The sequence below is a fragment of the Cavia porcellus genome, unplaced genomic scaffold, assembly GCF_034190915.1.
Source record: "Cavia porcellus strain 051 isolate PalLab524CR breed Dunkin Hartley unplaced genomic scaffold, mCavPor4.1 scaffold_6, whole genome shotgun sequence".
NCBI classification, from domain to species: domain Eukaryota; kingdom Metazoa; phylum Chordata; class Mammalia; order Rodentia; family Caviidae; genus Cavia; species Cavia porcellus.
The window spans coordinates 90,047,193-90,057,885 of NW_026947489.1; positions in this window are offsets into that span (position 1 = coordinate 90,047,193).

Sequence of the window (10,693 nt, forward strand, 5' to 3'; positions counted from 1 at the left end):
CCAAAGCGTCCCCGTGCCAGCGCCTGCCTGTTGAAAGGGATGCTGGCAGAAGGCACTGGGGCTGGGGCCTGGCCTGGGTTTTCTGGGTGGCAAAGGCAGAGAAGGTGGGGCATAGAGCAGAGCCAGCAGAGCCGCCTGCCCCCTGCTGCCTTCTGAGTTGGAAGCCGCAACCCTCCGAGGGCCAAACTTTACACATGAAAGTGCATATCTACCAGCTGCAACCTTCCCTCCATCTGCTCGGCAGCCCAGCCCCTTGGCTGTCCAGATGGGAGCCTGGCCCAGCCTCCTTCCTAAGCAGGCTGCGCCACCCCTGCCCGCCTTCCAAGCCCTGCGTGCTTGTACTGTCAGGGTCCCGGGTGTCACCCTCTTTCCCTCTGAGTACCCCTTTGAGAGTTTAGGCACATCTGGCTGACCTTGTTTCCTTGCAAGGTGTTTTCTTTTTTTGTTGTTTTTTTGGTACTGGGGATCAAACAGCCTCACGCTGCCAGGCAGGTGGGGTGTTTTCCTCTTGAAGTTTTCCTCAGCGAGCTGCTTCCTTGCTAGACTGATAGCTCTCGCTGGCTTCTGTGGGTTGCCAAGGTGGTCAGAGCAGGTTAGCAGGGCTTGCTGTTTTAGCAGGTGACATCTTCCCGGCCATCAGAGGTGACTCCTCTACTTCTTCCCCCTGTTATTCCCAACTGGTTTTAAGGCTGCTTAATTCTCAGCCAGGCTTGGTGGCGCACTCCAGTTATCCCAGTGCTTAGGAGGCTGAGGCAGGAGGATCACCCAGTTTCAGGCCAGCCTGAACCACACAGCGAGACCCTGTCTGAACAAATCCAAAAAGCAAAATGCATAATTCCGGTCACCAAGAGCAAAATGGGCAGCGAGTGGACAGCTCAGCGTGCCTCCCAGCTGACCCAGAGGAGATGGCTCTGGCACAGAGAGCGGAGAGCTGGGGCTGCGGTTCTATCCAGACAAGGTACAGCGGGAAGGGAAAGCGTAGGCCAGGGAAGTGGGCGCGCATGGAGCTTCAGCCCCGCTGCCAAGTAGGACAAGGGTTTGTGGTTGCCTTCCCTTTGTGTTTTCACTGTGTCCCTAGCCTCTGGTCAGTTCCAGGGAGAGCACGGGGCAGGACAGTGGCTCTCAAGCAACGTGTTGTTTTACCGAATCTCAAAACTGGTCCGAAGCTGCCAGCTCGTTCCGGGTTCTGGGTGGCACGGTTACCGGCCGCAGCAGAGCGGGCCGGGCTCGACTGAAAGCTAATATGTGAAGGACAAGTCCAGGCAGAAGCGTTGATCACTAACCCTGGGCAGCTGACGCCTGGGCTTCCTGAGGATCAAAGCGCTCTCATCTGCAGCTAATTGTCAGCTGTGCACAGAAGGGAGGCACGCAGCCCAGGGCTCCCCAGGCCCTGTGTTTTCTATTCGGGGCACATTGTATTTATGTCTGTTTCGTTCCAAGTGTCAGAGCTGTCTTCTGCACTATTCCCGCTTGGCCTCGTGGTACCATGACCACCCATTTCCAGTGTGCCTCAACCTACAACAGGGAAAGACCCACAGATGTCATCTGGGGTACAGTCCTAGGGAATGCTATCCAGGGTTACATGTTTTAATAAAATTCACTGGCTTTTGGTTTTGCTTTTCCAGACAGATTCTCACTAAGGGGCCCAACCCAGGTTGGCCTCAGATTCACAGTGATCCTCTTGCCTCAGCCTCCCAAGTGCTAGAATCATAGGAGTACACCATTATACCCAGAAAAAAAAATCACATTATGTTAAAAGGGACTTAAAATGGCAAGAATTAAACACTGACTAGGTGGTTTACAAGTGGGCCCTCAGGTAGAGTGTGTTCTTAGGCTCTGTAACAGTCTCATGAAGGGGACCAAACAGAGAGGGAGGGCTAGGTGACCTGCAGACAGTCCCTGGGGATGTCCGCGCTCCAGTGACCTGGACCTGTGTCCTCAAAAGAGGGACAGCACAGGGCCTCAGGAGGCCCATTGCCTCTGCCACCCGGCTTCTCTTGCCAAGGCACAGTTTGCATGTTTAGAGTGGAGCCAGGCATTTCCCCGGATGCCTGGGCAGGAAAATTGTCCCTGGTCTCTGTGGGGTCGTTTAGCCCTTCCCATCGAAAGCATACCAGCTGTCTTCAGGAGCACGGAGCACACAGATTTCCAGAGCTCCAGCTTCCCCGGCACCCTTTAGCACGTGCCGTTTGCTCCTCTACCACTCCTGGAGAGATCTCAGGCCCAAACAAGTCTCCCCTGGTTTGGAACAGGAGCCTGAGACCCAGTGAAGCTCATCTCAAGGTCATGGGATGTGGGGGGTCAGGCACCACAGCGAGGCCCCTTTCACTTCCCACTGCCAACCATCGGGGAGCTCCCTGACCCTCCGCCAGCTAAGCCAGCGGGCTCCAGCTGCTTAAATTTTCAGCAGAATTCCCAGTAGAATTTCCAGATAATTTGGGGAGCTGACACCGGTATAGTGGTTTTTATTTTTTTCAAATATGAGTATTTGGGGATGGGAGGAATTTCAGTAGTAGAGTTTAGAAAGGGCATTGTAACTCAAAAATTTTAGCGAGGGGCCGGGGATTTAGCTCAGCAGTAAAAGTGCCTGCCTGGCAAACAGGTCTTGAGTCCGATCCCCAGTACCAAAAAACAAACAAACAAACAAAAAAACAATTTAGCAAGAGCTATTTACATGCCTTCAATGAAACCATAATTAAAAACACCACCACTATGTTTACAATAAATTGTGCACTGAAGAAATTATTCAGTATGTCAGGCCTGGTGGAAGTGGTGGTGCACGCCTGTAATCCTAGCACTCCGGAGACTGAGGCAGGAGGATTGCTGTGAGTTTGAGGCCAGCCTGGGTTACACACTGAGTTCAAGGTCAGCTTGAGTTACATGGCAAGACCCTGTGTCAAGCAAAACAAAGCACATTCCGCAGATGTTATCCTATGATCTACATAGTACTAAGGTACATTGTTGATTGCAACGATCCAACTGCCTCAGCCTCCAGAGTGCTGGGATTTCAAGTATGTGACACCTTGCCTGGCACAACCTGTACTTCGGAGCTACAAGGTCAGATCCTCTCAGACAGGGATGGGAGCAAACCTCAGTGAGATTTTTCTGTAATTGAGCACATCCCACAAGTTCACAGTCCACAGCCACTGGCCTTGGCCGTGGCTCCCTCACCAGGAGGAGTGGGCAGGCTGTAGACACTTCAAGGGCTTCCCAGGCAGGCAGGCAGGCAGGCAGGCAGGCAGGAGGCTCCGCACAGCTCCCACGATCAGACGGTGGCTGTGATCACCAACTGATCAACAATCAGGTCTCTGCTGGAGGGAGCCACGGGCTGGTGCAGTTTCTGACAGGCCTAGTCCTCGGCCTGGGAGCCAACAGGCTGCACCTGCTGCTGGCAAGAAGGGTGGGGAGGAGAAGTGGGAGGGACCTGGAGTGCAGGTGATCTGCACACAGGCCCCTGGGTTTTCTGTCTGAATATGCCTGGCTCCCAGGGAGCTCTGGAGAGGAGGAGAAGGAGGAAGCAGCCGAAGGCATTTACTGTGGGGGAGGGCTGGTGTGTTTCTCCCTGCCGCTTCTGGTGCTGTTGTGCCTGGCTGCCCAGAGCAAGCAGGAGCACCGTGTTTCAGCTTCGGTTCTGACCAGATGTCATTTCCTGCAGCTACCCAGAGCCGCCACAGACCACAGCCTTCCAGTAGGGAAGTGTTCCTCGTGCAGGAAGCCTGGGAGCTCCCTGAAATTAACTGTGTGTGTGTGTGTGTGTGTGTGTGTGTGAGAGAGAGAGAGAGAGAGAGAGAGAGAGAGAGAGAGAGATCAAGCAGGTAGGTTTATTGTTTTAAAAAGGGTCCACAAACAGGGTGTACCCAGATGTGATGGCATACGCCTGTCATTCCAGCACTTGGGAGGCTGAGGCATGGGGATCACTATAAGTTCAAGGCCAACCTGGGCTACCCAGCAAGACCCTGTCTCAAAAAATAAGATGTCTTCATCTCTGCAGATTCAGTAGGGGGTCCATTCACAGGCACCACCGTAATCATGGAATTCACGTAATTACAAAGTGCTTTCCCAAATAGAATAGAGACATATCACCAAGCACCACTGCAAGACATGAGAACTTGTCTGCAGCTCTGCTGGGTGTGGAGAGATGAGGTCAAAGACGCAGAGGCGCAAGGCGAGATTAACCCATCCGGTTTAATTTGCACTTCTCACCTAGGCCCTGCACATTCTGTCTAGGGCTGCCAGATTTAACAAATAAAGACACGGGATGCTTGGCTGGATAAACAAATGCACGATTTTTTTGGTATAAGCAAATCCCTGGATTCAAATTCAGCCAGCATACTATATGTTCTCTGGCAGCAGTCTGTAGCATTAGTCATTATCACGAATGTTCTTCTGGGCCCCTCTTTTCCCAGCTCATATACATCACATCTTGCCCTTCTGTGCTGGAGGCTTCCAGGTGCTTCGTGTTCAGGGCCAAAAATGTTATAATTTCCCTGGATGGCTCAGGGAAGGTGCAGTCCTGAAAATCGTCAGCAGGGGGCGCCATACTCTCAACATAAATCCCCAGGCGAGTTCCCGAGGCTTCAAGAGAAGCGGGTTTTGAATTAAAGGTTCCATTTGCAGCTTCTGTCTTCACCCTACCACCTTGCCAGAGCTATTTCTGTGAATCAGGAATCTGATCCTGTCACTTTGGCCCTAAATCCCTTCCAACGTCCCACGGCTACCTTCTCAGTGCAGCACAAAAAAGCCCTCGTGGATCCGCATCGTGTCTGTTTCCCCTGCTACTCCCAGCCGGCTTGATCCCACCCGCCTCCCACCCCCAGCACCTGATTCACCGGGGACGATTTGCAGTTTTCCTGTGTGATATTTACTGTCGTGCCTTTGTGCCCGCAGTTTCTGCTGTTTGGAATTCCCTCTCCCGGTCAGTGCCCATCCTGACTACTCAGCTCCTCTCCTGGTCTGCACTGAGAGGGGCGTGTGGGGGGCACACCGAGGAGGAGCTGGATGCCAGCCGGAACATCGCTCACGCTGGGGCTGGGGAGCAGAGTCAGTAAACCAGCAAACAGATAATAAGCAAGGCACTGGGGTTTAGTTCAAGGGTTAAGGGGTCTGTGTTCCTCAAGCAGAGTCCACCGTTCCCTCCTGGGTGCTCACATGCAGGGGCCTAAACCCTAGCACCTGTAGGCTCATGGCTGGCACAGGCGTGCAGGAAACAGCTAGTTCATGTGACCAGCGAAGCAGGTGAGAGCTGTGGCACACAGTGTCCCAGTCCCATCTGCGGGGCCCAGTGGCTTTTCACTTTATCCTGGTTGCTGGTGATTTTGTTAAGAAAAGCTAGAAATCCTAATTTACCCACAATGCTCTAGATTTTGTGAATTCTTTGCCAGCTGAAGCTAAACCCATCCTCGGGTCAGCCTGACTGAGGGCCACCCATCTGTCACCTACCACACCTATACCGCTTGTATCAGGCTAGCGCTTATCGGTCTTCTGAACCCCAAGACTCTATCTCTGAGTCTTCAACCCTGAATCCAGTGACTAGCTGGTGGTAGGTGTTCCGTAAATGTGTGTGGAAAAGAGAGAAGGAAGGAGGGAGGCAGGGGACAAACTGGGAACAACAGTTCATTGATGGACATTCTTAGCCATGCTGGGGGCATGGGACAGATGGGAGAAGAAAGCCTGACAATGAATTTACTCTGTGTGTGTGTGTGTGTGTGTGTGTGTGTGTGTGTGTGTGTGTGTAAGTGTGAGTTCCGCTGGGAATTTAGCTCAGTGGCTTAAGCACCCGCCTGGCAAGCTCCAGGTTGTGGTTCGATCCCCGGTACAAAAAAAAAAAGTGTGAGTTCCCATGTTAGCAGGTGTGACAGCTGGGAAATGTGTCTCACAGCCATCAGCTCCCTTCCCGGTGGTGGGCTCTCCAGCTATCCCTCCCGGTTCCATGCAGAATTCGGGGAGCTGCAGCTCGCAGGGCTCACGGTGGACTTCCTGGATGCCTTCCAGGGCTTGCAGCCACTGGCACAGAGATCAGAAAAAACTTATCGAGGCTTTTGGCACCAACGGATGTATTCTCGGGGGGAAGGTGTCTGGCAGCTGCTGCCACCCACTGCCTGCCCACCGGAGTGCCCACTGCATAGCAAACAGCTGTGGCAGTCAGTTAAAAGACTCTTTCTTCTCACCAGTCCCAAATGGTATCATCGAAATGATCCTTCACCCTGCACTGAGGGAAGAGGCTCAGAAGGGATCCAAACTCCCCAGCTACAGAGAAGGATCACTGTGGCTCCCAGGGGCGGAGGGGATGCTTGACCCCGTAGTGCTTGGCTCCTTTCTGCACCCCAACACTGGCCTTTTTATCCAGAGAGGACACTGCTCACACATGTCCTCCCGGAGCAACCTGTGTGTGCTCTCACCGCCCCAGTGAATAAGGTCTTAACTTTGAAAGTAGACATTGCAAGCTTCGGGGGTGTATTTTATCTGAGGAGTTACTAGATCCTTCAAGAACCGGAGCCTCCATCTTGGCCCTGAAATCTCTTGGGAGGCTTGGAAAACATGATTTTCTGAATAGGAAGGAGCAGAAGCTATCAGGGCAAGTGAAATAGGTTGGAGCCGCTCTCCGGGCTGCGCTATGGGAATTTCTGTCCCATCCCTCCTTCTCTCTCCGATGAAAGAGGTACCTTCAAAGCCAAACCCAGGCCTAGCCTTCACAGGGCTTCACGCTGTCTCCCCAAAGCTTGGCCTGCCTGCAGCTTTGAAGCCAGACTTTCCAGGAAGCCATCTCTCCCCATGGCAGGCAGTGCCGCCCGCCCACATGCCGAGCTGCAGGTCTGAGCCCTGGCCTGCAGTGACCGGTGGACCACAAGGCTGTGATCCCAGGCTCTGTGCATGCAGCCCCACCCAATGGGGAAGGCAAGGAGGACCCGAAACAGAGAGACACCGGTCCTGAATTCTTTAGGCTTTGGCTGAGGAAAAGGTCAGAGAGAATCAAAAGCAGCTGAGTCTTCCAAATTCCAGCAGGCCTGACAGCGCAGGTCATTCCAGGGCTCCCAGAAGCAGGGTACCAATATGCTGGTGTTTTGAATCCCGAAGCAAAGAACACTTCGGATCCCTTCCCTGTAGTGATGTCAAATCCACACCTTCTGATTTCTGGTCAGACCCAAGGGCATGACCTGCTGGCTGTCTCTCTGGGGTCACTCCCTGCCTCCACCCCTTTGTTCCTGATTTATCCCTTGCATTAAAGGGAAAATGCAGTCCCCTTTCTTCCCGTCTGCGAAGCTACCTCTGATCCCCCTCCCTGTGGTTCCCTCTCCTCCGGCTCTGTCCTTTTCCTCCTTCTGCCCCTCACTCTCTGCAGCTCACACAGCGAATCTCTGCCTTGGCACAGGCCCTGAACTTCTCGCCAGCCCTGCTGGGTTCCTGTCCCTATCCCTCTAGCTTCTGTCCAATTATCTCTCTGGCCGACTTGTGGGAAGCCTTCCCCTCTGGCCGCCCTGCCTCCTTCTTTCCATCAACCGTGATTAATTTCTGTTCGGGGTTGGGGAGGGGGTGGGGGGGGAACCAGCTTGAATAACCGGGAGCCGTCTGGTGATCCTCCGGGGTTCCCCTACGAGGGGCCGGCAGAGTTAGCAGGACCTCAGGAAAGATGACACCATGGCACAGACCTTAAGGACTGCAGGATCTAGATGTGACAGGTGTGGGATCCAGAGCTTTTTAGGGTGAGCCAGAGCTAAAAAAACAAGGGCCCCGTGCGGGGGAGGAGCCAGAGCCCTTGCCACAGAAAACAAAGCTGTGACTCAAAGGCGTCACCACGATGCTGCCTGGCTCATACACGTTCCTGAGTTGAATGTCTTTGGCTTGAGAATTAACTTTGAGGCTCTCCAGCGTCAGATAAAAATAGAGCTCATAAATACCGTCATGGCACTCTCTGATAAGGTGGCCTTTCAAAGGAAGCCGCTCCCAGCAGAGGATCTGAATCAGGACACCTTTAGGACATATTGCACTCTGGATCCTCACAGACTGCTGACCAGCCGGTGACCAAGCTGGGCAGGCAGGAAGTGGGAGCTGAGGAGGCTTCATTGCCTGGAACCCCAGGAAGCAAGTTCTTCAAAGGGATCCTTACTTCCTTTGCTGGGTCACTTATTCATTCCACAAGCATTTATCGGACTGCTTGCTATTTGCTGGGAATGTGGCTTGGTGTCGGAATCACCATGGAGAAAAGGAAAAGAAAACCTCCGCGCTAAAAACACTGAGAGCTTCCCAGAGGAGCACAGGGAGGAATCAGGCACAGGGAGAGAAGCAGACGAAGAGTTCCTCCAGTCAGCATTGTGGGACGGGTGACAGCTCCCTGGGGGCGACAGCAGGATATGTCAGAGCCTGAAGACTCGGCAGAGGATTAAAAAGGGAGAGGTGGGGTGAAGGCAGGCAGAGGGGAGGAGACCGAATGGGTGGACCCCACGGGCGGGGCGGGCGGAGGGAGAGATGGGTGTCTGACCGAAGCCTACTGCCAGGTGGGTAGGAGCCTCTCTCCTCCATTAGGAAGTGGGGCTTTGCTGAGGGCAGTGGACGCTGATGGAAATTTGGGGGGAAGCGAATGTCCTGAGCAGACTGGGGCTCTAGAAAGCTCTTTCTGGCTACAGAGTCCGGGATGCACTACAAGTTGGAGGCTGGAGGCAGGGAAACTTGTGGTCCAGGGAGGAAATTGTTTTTAAATGTATTAGTCCATTAGTCCATTTTGCAGGACATAATGATCACATTCACTGTGCGCATCGGCGACGCCTACACCTCCATCCTTTTTATTTCTCCTTCCTCTCCCCCTCCTTCCCCCGCTCCCTCCATCTCTTGGTAAAAATAACTACTGTGTCTGTAAACCCAGCACTCAAGAGGCTGAGGCAGGAGCATTGTGGTGAGTTTGACGTCAGCCCGGGCTACACAGGGAATTCAAGGCCAGCCTGAGCTACATGGGGAAATCCTATCTCAAAAACAAGAAGTACAGAAAACGCCTACATTTACCATATGCCTACCTATTATTCACTTATTTTTTTCACCTACCCATTTAAATGTACAACTCAGTGACTTTTCTTTTCTTTTTTTCTTTTTCTTTTCTTTTTTTTTTTTTTTTTTTTTTTTTGTCTTTTTTCCTTTTTATCGGTACCAAGGATTGAACTCACAACTGCCTGCTTGCAAGGCAGGCACTTATGCCGCTGAGCTAAATCCCCAGCCCCAAAACTCAGTGACTTTTCTGTATATTCACTGGGCCATCCAACTGTCACTGCAATCTGATTTCAGAAAGTTTTCTGTCCTCCCTAAGAGAACTCCATAAATGGCCTTTCTCTATCCTTCCTTTTAGCTCTAAGCATCCAACCTTTCTGTCTCTACTTGTCTTTTCTTGAGAGTTTCTGTAAGTCTTTTTTTTTTTAATTTTTTTTTTGTCTTTTTCATTTTTATCGTACCGGGAATCGAACTCACAACCGCCTGCTTGCAAGGCATGCACTTATGCCGCTGAGCTAAATCCCCTATGTAAGTCTTTAATATGTGTACATAAATGTTTAATATCTGGTTGTCTATGACTGAGTTTTTTTGTTTGTGTTTTTTTTTTGTGGTACCAGGGATAGAACTCACGTCCTTGCACTTGCCAGGAAGGTGCTTATGCCGCTGAGCTAAATCCACAGCCCCTATGACTGAGTTTTTTAACCTAGCACAATGTCTTGATGACTTACCCAAAGAAGAGTATATGTCACTAATTCCTTTTAATGTCAGATAACATTTCACTTTAGAGGTGTATCACATTTTGAAAGAGCTATGTTTGGATCATTTTGGCTTTTGTCATAGAATGAATAATAGTGCCTTGAATATTTTTTGACAAGTTTTCGAGACAAGCTCTTCCTATGTAGCACAAACCAGGCTCAAACTAACTCATGGTGATCCTCCTGCCTCAGCCTCCGGAGTGCTGGGATTACAGGTCTGCACCACTACACCTGGCTTGTTGGCAAATTTTTAAATGGGCGTTTGTTTTTGTTTCATTTGGATATAAACTTAAGAGTTGGATGCCTTGGGGCTGGAGATTTAGCTCAGTGGCATAAGCACCTGCCTTGTAAGCAGGCAGTCGTGAGTTCGATCCCCTGTACTGATAAAAAGGAAAAAGACAAAAAAAAAAAAAAAAAAAAAAAAAAGAGTTGGAGACCTGTCTGAACTACACAGCAAGACCCTGTCTCTAAACTAATAAATTATTAATAAAAAAATAAAAAATAAACTTGGAGTGAGTGAAGGGGTAGGATTGATTGGCCACAAGACCTCTATGGTTAACTTTTGTTTTTTGAAACAGGGTCTTGCCATATAGTCCAGGCTCCACAAGACCTCTATGGTTAACTTTTGTTTTTTGAAACAGGGTCTTGCCATGTAGTGCAGGCTGACCTCAAATTTCCTATGTATTCCAGGCTGACCTTGAATTTATAGAGGTCCTCCTGCTTCAGCCTCCAAGTGCTGGGGTTACATGTGTGTGTTACCATGCCCAGCTCTGTTTAACATTGTAAGAAACTCCCAATTTTCCAAAGGGTGGCATCTGAGAATTCCTGTTTGTCCACTTCCCCATGAACACTTGTTACCTGGTTTTTTATGCTTATTGGCCTTATTGGTATATCTTCTTGGAGACCTTTTTATTAAAATTTTTGCCCATTTTAAAATTGAATATCTCTTTTCATAGTTTGGTGTT